Source organism: Zea mays, chromosome 9 (genome assembly GCF_902167145.1).
Source record: "Zea mays cultivar B73 chromosome 9, Zm-B73-REFERENCE-NAM-5.0, whole genome shotgun sequence".
In the NCBI taxonomy this organism is placed as follows: Eukaryota; Viridiplantae; Streptophyta; class Magnoliopsida; order Poales; family Poaceae; genus Zea; species Zea mays.
The window spans coordinates 16,902,317-16,917,742 of record NC_050104.1 but is presented as its reverse complement, the minus strand read 5'-3'; the positions used below and the strand labels follow the sequence as shown (position 1 = coordinate 16,917,742).

Here is a 15,426-nt window from a genome sequence, read left to right as displayed (position 1 = left end):
TTTTTTGTGTGTTTTGGTAACCTCTGAGCAAGATTCTTGTGTTCTTCCTCATCGTCCCTGCAGCCAACACTTCGTTTGTTAACTACAGCCGCAGGTTCTTTTCCAATCGCATTAATAATGCTGAGAAGCAAGTCATGTCTTCACCATCTACATTCTTACATAAGGTGCAATTTGTCTAGATTGCCAAAAGCTCAAAAGCCCCGGTTGAATAGTGAGTTAGTTTTAAATCTAAAATTAGTCGGTTACCCGTGCGTTGCGATAGATTACAACAATACCCACGTAAATTATCCATTAAAAAGATTTCAAGTTTTTATTGATTGCCTTCGATCTTTACATAATATTTTTTATGAACGCACAAGTACCATAGGTAGCAAATTAGAGACCTCCATCCCTCGCCTCCCTAATTTCAAGGTCTCGTAGAGCAGGAGGGGAAGGAAAGAGGCGGGTATAATTGTTCGTTGCCGGAGAAGGACACGACGAAGACCTGGGCATCTGGAGGCGATATAGGTAGTATACCGCTGGATATATAGGGAGAGAGCACGCAAGCGGAGAAAGAAGCCCGGCTGAAACAGCTCTAAACCGAGAGTCACCCGCACCATGCGTCAGTCCGAGAAGGGCGAGAGAATGCGAGTGTCTTCCTAGCCCTGGACCTGTCGAAGCGACACAACACCACCACCAACTCCGTAACATATGCCAACTGCTGCCACGCTATGAGCCTTGGTTGTCCAATATCTCAGACCTGGACTCCTCATCGCCAATATAACCTAAGCGTGGCAGGCGCCACCATGTCCTCCTCGACGGCACGCACAGAGAAAGGCCAGGAGCATGACCGACTCGCTCCGTACCCGCGTCGACGAGCGTCGGTCGGCTCGTGGCTGCGACCGTGGGCGGAGGTAGCAGGTTGGGGAGGAAGAACAGGGCGAAGGCCGGGAAGACGAACGAGACGTCCGACGATGGCGAAAACGATGGTGCGCACATGATGTGAAACGTCCTCGTGGACGTGCAATAGCCACTGCGCGAGTTGGTGTCAGACGAATACGGAGAGGAGACGCCTGCTCCTACGCCCTCTGTCGAGAATGACCTGGCGCGAAGGTGGAGGCATGTGGGGAAAGGGAAAAAAATAGAATGACGAACGAGGTGGTGACAACTAAGACGAGGATCATCATTATCGTGTGGAGGTATATATGGCCAAATGGACCGTGTCTGGCGAGCCGGCCCGAGGCACAACCCATTTAATAGTGTATGGGCCAACCCGACACGAACCCCGTGCGGTGTTTGGGCCGTAGCCTCGGCCCGTAGTGCTGACCCGACCCGACACGATTATTTTTTTTATTTTATAAAAATTCATATATATATATACATGTGTACAATTTAAATTAAATATTATAAATACTTGGGCATGATGTTCTACTGGTTAGACAGCTTCGCCTAGTGTCTCCCACCCTTCTTCCATCAGGGTGTGGGTTCAAACCCCACCTCCTACACCGCTTTTTAATATTTTACGCTGAGTTGATTGGAAGAAATGTAGTGACTTTTGTAAAATGATGACGCGAGACGACCGTTGAAACTGGTGCTTTAAATATAGTAGAGATATTTAGCTTTGCAAATCAAATTCGATCCCGTGTCAAATACCAGAGGATTGTGGTTCTCATGCCATTGTAACCCATGAATCTTTCACACTATCCAGCACACATTGATCCACTGTCCTCTATGGCATTGTTCTTGTTCGGTTACAGTGGATGAAATCCCCCTGTGGATTTATAACATGTTTGGTTTGAGTAATAAGGTAGTCCATCATCTCCTCACTCCTCGTTTTCTTATTTGGTTTGTGGAATAAAATAAGTTAATGTATCACCATTTCATTCCTCATAAGCTAATAATTACTAATAATATGAGGAATGAGCCATTTCACCAATTTATAAAATATATGCACCATCTCATCTAGAATGGATTGATTCTTCAAACCAAACACATCCTTAATCCGGGTGTGGATTGATTGAATCCATACCCCACACCTAATCCTATGGTGTGATAAATCCATCATTTAATCTATGTATCTTTCAAAGCTAGTTATTCTTTTGATACATGGATTCCAATATAAATTTGTGCAATATCTTCATAGATTTGTTCCATACCTAATGAGCTATGAATAGAATCCATGCCTTACATAGTTTAAAAAATTTCTAAACCTTTGGGTTATAATTCATGATGTGTTTAACCGAATAAAAAATTTGACTAGACTTAAATTATTTTGGGGCATGACTTGTGACATGGATTTAATTCCAATCCATGTTAATCCAGAGCTATATTGGTACGAATGAACAAGGCCTAATTTTTTTTAAATACTATTTTTTAAAAAGATTCTTTAACTCTCTAGGATACATTTCTACCTAACATTAAAGGGAGAAAGATATCTGTCTCTATTGCTTAGGCTAAGTCTTACCGTGAGTTTCATGTGCACATTTCTTTCTCTGTTGTTTAGGTCAAGTCTCAGTTGGAGTTTTATCTGTTGTCACATAAGTATGTTTTTGTGATGTGGTAATATTTTTCAATACGAGAAAATATGCTAGTTTCATATAGATGAAACATTCATAAACTTAAATAACTATAAAATAAATTTGTTTCTATATTGTTAAAAGGAAAACGTCCAAATTACTCCTCTCATCTATGCATGATTCACATAACCCCATAAAGTTTTTTTAGTTCAATTTATCCCTATGGTTCAATCCATCTCTTAACAAAATTTATCTTTTTTTATTTCTTTTACGTACAAACTGAGTTTTCAGTTTAAATTTTATTGGTGAGTAGCTAATGCCATAAATTAGTCTAGAAAAATATATTATAACTAGGTAAATACGCGTGCGTTGCAACAGGAAAAATAGTGCAATAATAACATATATATAACTATGTTATGCTATTAATTAAAATTAAGCTGTCTCTAGAACTTTGTAATAGTCCTACACACGTTCATACACGTATCCTGGAACACCTACGCATGAAGGGTGAATAAAAGAACAAAGGGCATTGCTCAATTTTATAGAGTAGTCAATCCATTCAGTTCTATCAAGAGAATAAGTTGGGTATTCCATAAGAATTCAGTGTTTCACCGGCAACCTACCTTAAGAGCCGTCAACTATTGCAATGTGAATGAGGAAATGGTAGAGGAATTGTTTGGTTATAGTGGTGGCAACGGAAATAACTTCAAGGAAAAGGAACTCCCTTGTGCAGATCCTGTATCTCAACACATTTCTCTCTAGTTGGACTCGCCAAGTGGGGCATCGGGGCACGACGCATGTACATGGTGAAAAGCATAGGTATACCCTTAGGAAATAACTTGCTCCAGCACATGTTTTCGAATGTTCTGTTCATGGAACAAGTCAAATAAACAATCAATACAATCAACATCGTGTAAAACGAGAATTCTTCCATCTATCGATATAATGAGATATTCCATAAAGAGGTTCAAAGCTAACTCTGTACATATAAGAGCGTCCTCAGTTATGCCTTCAATATTTTTAAATTGAGAACTATCTTGATTGGTGTTGACATTGGAACAAAGAAAATTGTTGAAGTTCCGTGGCACTTGTGCCTGACGACAAGCAGCCTTAAGGACTCTTGTAATTACACCCAATGATTCAAATGAAGCTAGAGTATGTTATGTCACGAGTATTCAGGACACATTAAATGAATAATAAGAGGACCAAAATATACTTAGCATTCTCCCGTCATTAGTGCAACTGAAATAAAGGAAATATAAAAAGTGAAATTAATATGGTTTAGTCCCTTTCAGTCACCCCTTGAGGGACTAGAGACAAACATTTTAGTCTCTGTTTTAGTCCCCTGACAATTTAGGGACTAAATGAGACTAAAATAGAGGAACTAATCTTTAGTTCCTCAAACCAAACATGTCCTTAACATCACCATTTTGAATATCCATAATAGTATGAATAAGTGTCTTCTATAGATGGACCAAAGTAGAAAAAATTGAGAATAACATGTCCCATACACCTTCCTCTCGGGAAGTTGGAAGTAGAGCTGGTGTCGAAATAAGAACTCTTTTGAACATGCGAATCACATAATATTATAGGGTCTTTGCAAAAATCCTGCAAAATGAATTCAGGAATTGGTTCGTACTTTGTGCAAGGTAATATACTAATCTATTGCACATAAAGTATTCGCCATTGACTATAGGGTTCAGAAGATTAATATCCGTCCAATAAATATAAAAAAGGATAGACATAGTACGTGCTAGAGGTTCACACTTAAATGGGGTCTAGGGAAGGGATAAGCCGAGGCAAGCTTTCCCTCGCAAATATGGAGAGGCTTTGAACCCGTGGCCTGGTGACTCGGTAAGACAACTCTCACCACTACACCAGGCCACCTAATAAATATCACATCAACATTAACATAACCTTTTAGTCCCAAGAAAGTTAGGGTAAGCTAGAGTTAAAATCCAACAAGATGACACCAAAAAGAGAAATAGAGAGAAAGGGGAGAGGAAAAGCTTTTGAAATCACTAAAAGGAAAAACAACTAATCACGGTTCGGGCACGTGGATAGCTTCTTTCCAAGCATTTCTATCCAAACACAACTCCATTGGGATATTCCATTCCTTCAATTCCCTTTTGATTGCCTCCTCCCATGCCAAGTTTGGCCGTCCTCTAACTCTCTTCACATTATTGTCCCGTCTTATGATGCCTCTGTGCACCGGTGCCTCTGGGGTCTCTGGTGGACATGCTCAAACCATCTGAACCGGTGTTGAATAAGCTTTTCTTCAATTGGCGCTACTCCTAGCCGACCGCATATGACATCGTTTCTCACTCGATCCAATCTTGTGTGCCTACATATCCAACGCAACATACACATCTCTGCGAAACTTAGCTGTTGGATATGTCGTCTCTTAGTAGGCCAACACTCAGCCCCATATAACATAGCAGGCCTAATCGCCGTCCTATAGAATTTGCTTTTCAACTTCTGTGGCACTCTCTTTCCCATAAAATTCCCGATGCTTGACGCCATTTCATCCACCCTGCTTTGATCCTATGGCTAACATCTTCATTAATATCACCATCTCTCTGTAGCATCGATCCCAAATAACGGAAGGTGTCCTTTGGTACTACCTGGCCTCTCAAGCTTACATCTCCATCCTCACTAATTGTAGTACCAAAGTCACATCTCATATACTCTGTTTTAGTCTTGCTAATTCTAAATCCGTTTGACTCTAGGGTCTGATACTCTGATGCCATAACTCTAGCTTTCTATTTACTCCTTCCCGACTTTCATCTACTAGAACTACATCGTCAGCGAAAAGCATACACTAAGAGATATCTCCTTGTATATCCCTCATGACCTCATCTATCACTAAGGCAGATAGATAAGGGCTCAAAGCTGAACCTTGATGTAGTCCTATGTTAATCGGGAAAAATTTGTATCACCATCAGTTGTTCAGACGCTAGTCATAACCTTGTCATACATGTCCTTGATGAGCGTAACATACTTTGTTGGGACTTGAAAGTCGCCTAGGGGGGGGGGGTGAATAGGGCGAATCTGAAATTTATAAACTTAAGCACAACTACAAGCCGGGTTAGCGTTAGAAATATAAACGAGTCCGAGAGAGAGGGCGAAAAACAAATCGTGAGCAAATAAAGAGTGAGACACAAGGATTTATTTTACCGAGGTTCGGTTCTTGCAAACCTACTCCCCGTTGAGGTGGTCACAAAGACCGGGTCTCTTTCAACCCTTTCCCTCTCTCAAACGGTCACTTAGACCGAGTGAGCTTCTCTTCTCAATCAAACGGGACACAAAGTCCCCGCAAGGACCACCACACAATTGGTGTCTCTTGCCTTGGTTACAATTAAGTTGATCACAAGAAAGAATGAGAAAAAGAAGCAATCCAAGCGCAAGAGCTCAAATGAACACAAGTCACTCTCTCACTAGTCACTATTTGATTTGGAATGAACTAAGGACTTGGGAGAGGATTTGATCTCTTTGGTGTGTCTTGTATTGAATGCTATAGCTCTTGTAAGGTGTGAGAAGTTGGAAAACTTGGATGCACTGAATGGTGGGTGGTTGGGGGTATTTATAACCCCAACCACCAAACTAGCCGTTTGGTGAAGGCTGCTGTCGCATGGCGCACCGGACAGTCCGGTGCGCCACCGGACACTATCCGGTGCGCCTGCCACGTCACCTGGCCGTTGGATTCCGACCGTTGGAGCTTCTGTCTTCTGGTGCACCGGACAGTCCGGTGGTGCACCGGACAGGCACTGTTTACTGTCCGGTGCGCCATCAGTCTCTGCTCTGACTCTGGCGCGCACTGTAGCGCATTCAATGCGTTCTGCAGACAACTGTTGGCACGAAGTAGCTGTTGCTCTGCTGGCACACCGAACAGTCCGGTGCGTCACCAGACACTGTCCGGTGCTACACTGGACACTGTCCGGTGCTACACCAGACAGTCCGGTGAATTATAGCGGAGCGGCCTCCAGAATTTCCGAAGGTGAGCAATTCGGAGTTGGAGTCCCTGGTGCACCGGACATTGTCCGGTGCGCCAGACCAGGGCACACTTCGGCTGACTTTTGCTCTCTTTATTTGAATCATTTTTCGGTCTTTTTATTGGTTAGTTGTGAACCTTTGGCACCTGTAGAACTCATAATCTAGAGCAAACTAGTTAGTCCAATTATTTGTGTTGGGCAATTCAACCACCAAAATCAATTAGGAAAAGGTGTAAGCCTATTTCCCTTTCAATCTCCCCCTTTTTGGTGATTGATGCCAACACAAACCAAAGCAAATATAGAAGTGCATAATTGAACTAGTTTGCATAATGTAAGTGCAAAGGATACTAAGAATTGAACCAATAATTTCTCATAAGATGCACATGGATTGATTTCTTTATTTTTAACATTTTGGACCACGCTTGCACCACATGTTTTGTTTTTGCAAATTCTTTTGTAAATTCTTTTCAAAGTCCTTTTGCAAATAGTCAAAGGTAAATGAATAAGATTGTGAGAAGCATTTTCAAGATTTGAAATTTTCTCCCCCTGTTTCAAATGCTTTTCCTTTGACTAAACAAAACTCGCCCTCAATAAAATCCTACTCTTAGTGTTCAAGAGGGTTTTAGATATTAGTTTTGAAGAGGTTGTACCAATTTGAAATTTTATCAAGAATAAGATACCGATTGAAAAATCATCAATTGAAAAATCTTTTCTTAACTCAAGTTTTTGAAAATTGGTGGTGGTGCGGTCCTTTTGCTTTGGGCTAATACTTTCTCCCCCTTTGGCATGAATCGCCAAAAACGGATACTTGAGTGAAATATAAGCCCTTTTTATTTTCTCTCCCTATGGTAAATAGCATAAGAGTGAAGATTATACCAAAGTTGGAGAGTTGCGTGGAGCGATGGCAAAGGTTGAATAATTTGATGGAGTGGAGTGGAAGCCTTTGTCTTCGCCGAAGACTCTAATTCCCTTTCAATCTATGACTTGGTTTGAAATACACTTGAAAACACATTAGTCATAGCATATAAAAGAGATACGATCAAAGGTATATTAATGAGCTATGTGTGCAAAACATTAAAAGAAATTCCGAGAATCAAGAATATTTAGCTCATGCCTAAGTTTGTTAAATGTTTGTTCATCTAGTGGCTTGGTAAAGATATCAGCTAATTGTTCTTTGGAGTTAATATATGCAATCTCGATATCCCCCTTTTGTTGGTGATCCCTTAGAAAATGATACCGAATGACTATGTGTGTAGTGCGGCTATGCTCAACGGGATTATCCGCCATGCGGATTGCACTCTCATTATCACATAGAAGAGGAACTTTGGTTAATTTGTAACCATAGTCACTAAGGGTTTGCCTCATCCAAAGCAATTGCGCGCAACAATGACCTGCGACAATATACTCGGCTTCAGCGGTAGAAAGAGCTACAGAATTTTGCTTCTTTGAAGCCCAAGACACCAGAGACCTTCCCAAGAACTGGCAAGTCCCCGATGTGCTCTTTCTATTAATTTTACACCCTGCCCAATCGGCATCCAAATAACCAATTAAATCAAATGTGGAACCCTGAGGGTACCAAAGCCCAAACTTAGGAGTATAAACTAAATATCTCAAGATTTGTTTTACGGCCCTAAGGTGAGCTTCCTTAGGATCGACTTGGAATCTTGCACACATGCATACGGAAAGCATAATGTCCGGTCGAGATGCACATAAGTAAAGTAAAGAATCTATCATCGACCGGTATACCTTTTGATCTACGGATTTACCTCCCGTGTCGAGGTCGAGATGCCCATTGGTTCCCATGGGTGTCTTGATGGGCTTGGCATCCTTCATCCCAAACTTGTTTAGAATGTCTTGAATATACTTCGTTTGACTAATGAAGGTGCCCTCTTGGAGTTGCTTCACTTGAAATCCCAAGAAGTACTTCAACTCCCCCATCACAGACATCTCGAATTTTTGTGTCATGATCCTACTAAACTCTTCACATGTAGATTCATTAGTAGTCCCAAATATGATATTATCAACATAAATTTGGCATACAAACAAATCATTTTCAAGTGTTTTAGTAAAGAGTGTAGGATCGGCTTTTCCGACTTTGAAGCCATTAGTGATAAGAAAATCTCTTAGGCATTCATACCATGCTCTTGGGGCTTGTTTGAGCCCATAAAGCGCCTTACAGAGTTTATATACATAGTTAGGGTACTCACTATCTTCAAAGCTAGAAGGTTGCTCTACATAGACCTCCTCCTTGATTGGTCCATTGAGGAAGGCACTTTTCACGTCCATTTGGTAAAGCTTAAAGCCATGATAAGTAGCATAGGCAAGTAAAATGCGAATTGATTCAAGCCTAGCTACGGGTGCATAGGTTTCACCGAAATCCAAACCTTCGACTTGTGAATATCCCTTGGCCATAAGTCGGGCTTTGTTCCTTGTCACCACACCATGCTCATCTTGCTTGTTGTGGAAGACCCACTTGGTTCCTACAACATTTTGGTTAGGACGTGGAACTAAATGCCATACCTCATTTCTAGTGAAGTTGTTGAGCTCCTCTTGCATTGCCACCACCCAATCTGAATCTTGATGTGCTTCCTCTATCCTATGTGGCTCAATAGAGGAAACAAAAGAGTAATGTTCACAAAAATGAGCAACACGAGATCGAGTAGTTACCCCCTTTTGAATATCGCCGAGGATGGTGTTCACGGGATGATCTCGTTGAATTGCTTGGTGGACTCTTGGGTGTGGCGGCCTTGGAACTTGTTCATCTTCCTCATCTTGATCATGGGCATCTCCCCCTTGATCATTGCTTTCCTCTTGAGGTGGCTCAACTTCTTGATCTTCTCCTTCATCATTTTGAGCCTCATCCTCATCTTGAGTTGGTGGAGATGATTGCATGGAGGAAGATGGTTGATCTTGTGCTTGTGGAGGCTCTTCAGATTCCTTAGGACACACATCCCCAATGGACATGTTCCTTAGCGCGACGCACAGAGCCTCTTCATCATCTAGCTCATCAAGATCAACTTGCTCTACTTGAGAGTCGTTAGTCTCATCAAACACAATGTCACAAGAAACTTCAACTAGTCCAGAGGACTTGTTAAAGACTCTATATGCCCTTGTGTTTGAATCATATCCTAGTAAAAAGCCTTCTACAACCTTAGGAGCAAATTTAGATTTTCTACCTCTTTTAACAAGAATAAATCATTTTCTACCAAAGACTCTAAAATAAGAAACATTGAGCTTTTTACCGGTTAGGAGTTCATATGATGTCTTCTTGAGGATTCGGTGTAGATACAACCGGTTGATGGCGTAGCAAGCGGTGTTGACCGCCTCGGCCCAAAACCGATCTGAAGTCTTGTACTCATCAAGCATGGTTCTTGCCATGTCCAATAGAGTTCTATTCTTCCTCTCCACTACACCATTTTGTTGTGGCGTGTAGGGAGAAGAGAACTCATGCTTGATGCCCTCCTCCTCAAGGAAGCCTTCAATTTGGGAGTTCTTGAACTCCGTCCCGTTGTCGCTTCTAATCTTCTTGATCCTTAAGCCGAACTCGTTTTGAGCCTGTCTCAAGAATCCTTTTAAGGTCTCTTGGGTATGAGATTTTTCCTGCAAAAAGAACACCCAAGTGAAGCGAGAATAATCATCCACAATAACTAGACAATACTTACTCCCATTGATGCTTATGTAAGCTATCAGGCCGAATAGGTCCATGTGTAGGAGCTCGAGTGGCCTGTCAGTCGTCATGATGTTCTTGTGTGGATGATGAACACCAACTTGCTTCCCTGCCTGACATGCGCTACAAATCCTGTCTTTCTCAAAATGAACATTTGTTAGTCCCAAAATGTGTTCTCCCTTTAGAAGCTTGTGAAGATTCTTTATTCCAACATGTGCTAGTCGGCGATGCCAAAGCCAACCCATGTTAGTCTTAGCAATTAAGCAAGTGTCGAGTTCAGCTCTATCAAAATCTACTAAGTATAGCTGACCGTCTAACACTCCCTTAAATGCTACTGAATCATCACTTCTTCTAAAGACAGTAACACCTATATCCATAAAAATACAGTTGTAACCCATTTTACATAATTGCAAAACTGAAAGCAAGTTATAATCTAAAGAATCTACAAGAAAAACATTTGAGATGGAATGGTCAGGTGATATAGCAATTTTACCCAATCCTTTGACCAAACCTTGATTCCCATCCCCGAATGTGATAGCTCGTTGGGGATCTTGGTTTTTCTCATAGGAGGAGAACATCTTCTTCTCCCTTGTCATGTGGTTTGTGCACCCGCTGTCGATGATCCAACTTGAGCCCCTAGATGCATAAACCTACAAAACAAATTTAGTTCTTGATTTTAGGTACCCAAACGGTTTTGGGTCCTTTGACATTAGATACAAGAACTTTGGGTACCCAAACACAAGTCTTTGATCCCTTGTGTTTGCCCCCAACATACTTGGCAACTACTTTGTCGGATTTGTTAGTTAAAACATAATATGCATCAAAAGTTTTAAATGAAATGTTAGAATCATTTGATGCAATAGGAGTTTTCTTCTTAGGCAATTTTGCACGGGTTGATTGCCTAGAGCTAGATGTCTCACCCTTATACATAAAAGCATGATTAGGGCCAGAGTGAGACTTCCTAGAGTGAATTCTCCTAATTTTATGCTCGGGATAACCGGTAGGGTACAAAATGTAACCCTCGTTATCCTGAGGCATGGGAGCCTTGCCCTTAACAAAGTTAGACAATCTTTTAGGAGGGGCATTAAGTTTGACATTGTCTCCCTTTTGGAAGCCAATGCCATCCTTGATGCCAGGGCGTCTCCCACTATAGAGCATGCTTCTAGCAAATTTAAATTTTTCATTTTCTAAGTCATGCTCATTAATTTTGGTATTAAGTTGAGCTATGTGATCATTTTGTTTCTTAATTAAAGCTAGGTGATCATGAATAGCATCAACATTAATGTCTCTACATCTAGTGCAAATGGAAACATGCTCAACGGTAGATGTAGAAGGTTTGCAAGATTTTAGTTCAACAATCTTAGCATGTAAAATGTCATTTTCACTTCTAAGATTGGAAATGGTAACATTGCAAACATCTAAGTCTTTAGCCTTAGCAATTAATTTTTCATTCTCATTTCTAAGGCTACCAAGAGAGACATTCAATTCTTCAATCTTAGCAAGTAAACTAACATTATCATCTCTAAGATTGGGAATTGAAACATCACAAGCATTTGAATCAACCTTAGCAATTATTTTAGCATTCTCATTTCTAAGGTTGGCAATAATATCATGGCAAGTGCTTAGCTCACTAGATAGTTTTTTCACATTTTTCTACTTCTAGAGCGTAAGCATTTTTAACCTTAACATGCTTCTTATTTTCCTTAATCAGGAAGTCCTCTTGGGAGTCCAAGAGTTCATCCTTCTCATGAATAGCACTAATTAATTTATTTAATTTTTCTTTTTGTTGCATGTTTAGGTTGGCAAAAAGGGTGCGCAAATTATCTTCCTCATCACCAGAATTATCTTCATCACTAGAGGATGCATATTTAGTGGAGGATCTTGATTTTACCTTCTTCCTTTTGCCGTCCTTTGCCATGAGGCACTTGTGGCCGACGTTGGGGAAGAGGAGTCCTTTGGTGACGGTGATGTTGGCGGCATCCTCGTCGGAGGAGGAGTCGGTGGAGCTCTCGTCGGAGTTCCACTCGTGGCACACATGAGCATCGCCGCCCTTCTTCTTGTAGTACCTCTTCTTTTCTTTCCTCTTGCCCTTCTTGTCGTCGCCCCTGTCACTGTCACTTGATAATGGACATTTTGCAATAAAGTGACCGGGATTACCACACTTGTAGCACACTTTCTTGGAGCGGGACTTGTAGTCCTTCCCCCTCATTTGCTTGAGGATTTGGCAAAAGCTCTTGATGATGAGCGCCATTTCCTCGTTGTCGAGCTTGGAGGCGTCGATGGGTGGTCTACATGATGTAGATTCTTCCTTCTTCTCCTCTGTTGCTTTGAATGCAACTGGTTGTGCTTCGGGCGTGGAGGAGGTGCCTTGCTCGACGATTTTATTTGAGCCTTTGATCATCAACTCAAAGCTCACAAATTTACCTATAACTTCCTCGGGAGACATTAGTGTATATCTAGGATCACCACGAATTAATTGAACTTGCGTAGGATTAAGAAATACTAGTGATCGTAGAATAGCCTTGACCATTTCATGGTCATCCCATTTTGTGCTCCCGAGGTTGCGCACTTGGTTCACCAAGGTTTTGAGCCGGTTGTACATTGCTTGTGGCTCCTCCCCATGGTGAAGCATGAAGCGACCGAGCTTGTGGCGGAACCGCCCGAATTATTCCAACTTAAGTGTCTAAGTCCCGCCTTAGAGGCTAGACCACACTTAAACCGGAATAAAACGCCAGTCCCTCGGATCTAGTCCGATAAAGCCACTTAACCAGGATCAAATACCAGTAGCTCACTCGAAGGTGAGGCACAGAAAAATACAATAAAACATAATACCACAATTTAATAAGTATCATTAGTGATTACATTATCGGAGTTTCAAAAATAATAATCATAAATTTTAATGCAGCGGAAATAACTAACGGAGAAAACCGAGTAACATGGCGAAGCCTGGCCACGCTACTCCTCCTGGTCCTCTCCTGCGGAAGCAATAACCCACTCGACCGTCTATCCCGGTGGCAGGGATGAAGGCCAAGTCACACCATCAACCAATCAACCTAAGAAGTACCTGCAAAAATTATGCCACAAGCAAGGCTGAGTATACTAATACTCAGCTAGACTTACCCGGTGTGAGGAGTCTACTCCTCTACCTCTAGACATGCAGCTGTTTGGCTGAGGGGTTTGGTTGCCAAAAGCACTAGCTGAGTCTAAAACAAGTTTTAGCTTTTCAAGTTTTAGTAAGATCCTTTTAAGACTAGATGAGTACCTAGCTAGTCATACATGGTATCAAACATTTTATCAATCAACATCTTTTGCCAAGTCAACACATTTCCACTCGTTACTCAATGTAGCAGCATGGATCAAGCAGTCTCATTAGCTGCGAGAAGCAGACGATTCGAATCGAGTTTTTAAACCTTGCAAGGTAAACCTAAACACACGATATGTAGGGGCACTCCGTCCCCACACACATCAACCGTCCCCATCGATTCCCCGTCAGCAGATCAGGGCTCACCGCCTTGGCGTACAATGCCTCACTGACCCCGACTGGCCGTCGTGCAGTGACCGCACTTGTACCCACCATAACCTGTGACGGAACCTCCCAAGTAATTAGGCCCACCTACAGTTGTCCTTGTCTCACAGACATCAGCCAACCCTGTAGGTGCCCCTGAACTACTTGACAAGTTCGGTATCTTTCCTTACCTTACCAGGAACGTCTCACCCATCTTGTAGACATTACAGAACATCGGAGATGAAGAAATGCGGAAGCGAATTACATAATCTTACATTTTATTTCGAAAGCAAGCTTGAGTTATTTTTATTACAGACCAGACTAAAAGTGAGTGCATAGGAGTAATATTATACAAACCAGGGAGGCACAAACTCCTCCCGAGAAGCTAAAAGCAAAAGATCTTAAGTGGAGGACCGAGTCCTCCCGCACTTCAGTCTTGATTTTCTTCTTTTGGAACCACCTTGGCACAGAAGCAGCAAAAGTCTGCTATTTCCTCACCTAAAAACAACGAAGGGATAAACCCTGAGTATGAAATACTCAGCAAGTCTTACCCGACTAAAGAAAAGACTCTCAAGGGTATGCTGGTTATATGGGAGTCAAGGTAAGGCTTTTCAATATTCAAAGACTCTGTTTTTGCAGAAATGCTTACTAAAGTGGATCCTTAAAAATCCAGTTTTATTTGTCAAGTTAAGTAAAATTACCTGCACTAGAGTTCTTTCTACCCTAGTTCAATCACTGGTCCTGCACTAGCCAATTTCTTAACAAGAGCCCATCGTCTTCAGTGGAATGCTACGTGTAGGGCAGTGACCAAGTCTTCATAACCGCGAAGGTACGACGATCCGAATCGATTATACTCAGCTGAGGATCTCCAATCACACGACATATGTAGCACTTAACCCTTGCATATGTCAACCCGCCACCGGGGTTCTTAAGACCGGATCAGGTTCACGCAGACCGAGAGCACAGATACACCACCGTCCAGCCTCTTGCCACGGAGGGTACACGCTACTCTCGCCACCGCTCCACGCCCATCTCGTGTTGTCTTATTCCGGCCTTAGTCTGCCCGAGGCAAGGCTTACCCATGACGAGGCATGTGACCAGTTAAAGGGTCCTCGATCATCAAACCTACATCGAGACGGTCCTTAATCGACTCAGACGGAGACACTACACCGAGACTCTCTTCTCGTGCAAGTCACCCGCCCGGTCTCAGCTTAATCATTTAACCCAAAACTTGGTACCTGGCAGAGGTACATCTTTTCCGATGTTGAATCCATCATGGCCATGATGAATCCACCATCAAGTTTTATTTTTGAAAACATCCCACCCACTTTTGCCACATCATATTTGGTAAAAACAAAACCTTTTGTTTTTCTAAAGCAAAGCTAAGCATTAAAAAGCTTTTGTAAAACAGGTGATTAAGGAAGGTAATCCAATTCAAGGAAGGTAATGCAGGAATGGTTTTATCAAGCAACTCCTATCACCTAATGCAGCAATCAAGTGAGAAAGATTTTGAAATAGCAAGGAAGGTGGCAAATGCACCGGGGCTTGCCTTCGTTCACAGGTGAATCAGGCTCAGGTCCACAAATGTCGAAGTAGAAACTATTCCCGGCCTGAGTGTCCAAATGTGGTTGTGGTGTCTCCTCTTCAGTTACTTCTACCTCTTCTTCTCGTTCTAATCATAACCATACATATGTATAAGAATGGATGCCATGGGATGCTCATGAGGATGCAAAGATAGCATAAACTTATTATTTATGTCTTGAATAC

At 41.9% G+C, this 15,426-nt stretch overlaps 1 long non-coding RNA gene across 2 annotated transcripts; it reads right to left on the bottom strand.

Moving 5' to 3' along the window:
- Positions 1-3,738: 3,738 nt before the first annotated feature.
- LOC118473278 (uncharacterized) lies at positions 3,739-10,153 on the bottom strand. 2 transcript variants are annotated; one of them, XR_004852563.1, is made up of 2 exons: positions 9,730-10,153; positions 3,739-4,103 (listed from the first exon to the last, which is right to left on the bottom strand). It is a non-coding gene; the product is annotated as an uncharacterized lncRNA (long non-coding RNA). The 2 variants fall into 2 exon arrangements; XR_004852562.1 differs by lacking the exon at positions 9,730-10,153 and adding an exon at positions 7,364-7,481.
- Positions 10,154-15,426: the final 5,273 nt, after the last annotated feature.